Source organism: Galeopterus variegatus, unplaced genomic scaffold, assembly GCF_000696425.1.
Source record: "Galeopterus variegatus unplaced genomic scaffold, G_variegatus-3.0.2 Scaffold7074, whole genome shotgun sequence".
Taxonomy (NCBI): Eukaryota; Metazoa; Chordata; class Mammalia; order Dermoptera; family Cynocephalidae; genus Galeopterus; species Galeopterus variegatus.
The window spans coordinates 125,291-126,554 of NW_007733185.1; positions in this window are offsets into that span (position 1 = coordinate 125,291).

Genomic DNA, 1,264 nt, shown 5'->3' on the forward strand with positions numbered 1-1,264 from the left:
TTTGACCCATTGGTCTTTCAAGAGTATGTGGTTTAATTTCCATGTATTTGTAGTTTCCAAAGTTTTGTTTGTTGTTGACTTCTAGTTTTATTCCATTGTGGTCTGAAAAGATACTTGATATGATTTCAGTTTTTTAAAATTTGTTGAGTCTTGATTGTCACCTAACATATGGTCTATCTTGGAGAATGATCCATGTGATGATAAGAAGAATGTATATACTGCAGTTGTTGGCTGAGATGTTCTGTAAATGTCTGTCAAGTCCATTTGATCTATGGTACAGTTTAAATCCAGTGTTTCTTTATTCATTGGTTGTCTAGATGATTGGTCCAACACTGAGAGAGGTGTGTTGAACCCCCAAGTATTTTTGTATTGGGATCTATCCATCTCTTTAGATCCAGTAATATTTGCTTTATGTATCTGGGTGCTTCGATGTTGGGTGTATATATGTTTGTGATTGTTATATGCTCTTGCTGGATTGATCCCTTTATCATTATAAAAGATCCCTCTTTGTCTCCTTTTCTAGTTTTTGGTTTAAAGTCTATTTTAGCCAATGTAAGTACAGCTACTCTTGCTCATTTTTGGTTTCCATTTGCATGGAATATCTTTTTCCATCCCTTACTCTTAGTCTATGTGTGTCTTTACAAGTGAAGTGAGTTTCATATAAGCAGCATATAGTTGAGTCTTGTTTTAAATCCATTCAGCCAGTCTATGTCTTTTAAATGGGGAATTTAATCTATTTACATTCAAGGTTGTTATTGAAAGTTATTGCCATATTCCTGACATTTTATTATTTTTTTTAGTTGTTTTATATATCTTTTGTTTCTTTAATTATTTATCTTTGCTGTTTGGTAGTTTTTTTGTGGTTATATGATACAGAGTCTCTCATTTGTGTGTTTGCTCTGCCAGTGAGCTTTATTCTTTCATATATTATATGGTAGATATTGTTCTTTTCTTCCTAGATATAGGACTCCATTAAGGATTTCTTGCAGGGCTGATCTCATGCTGGTGAATTCTCACAGTTTATGTTTGTCTGGGAAAGACACTATTTCTCCTTCGTTTATGAAGGATGTCTTTGCTGGATATAGTATTCTTGGTTGCCATTTTTTTCTTTGAGCACTTGGAATATATCATCTCACTCTCTCTTGGCTTATAATGTTTCTGATGGGGATTCCCTTATAGGTGACTTGATGCTTTTCTTTTTCTGTTTTTAGGATTCTCTCTTTATCTTTGACTTTTGACCATTTGACTACTGTGTGTCTCAGAG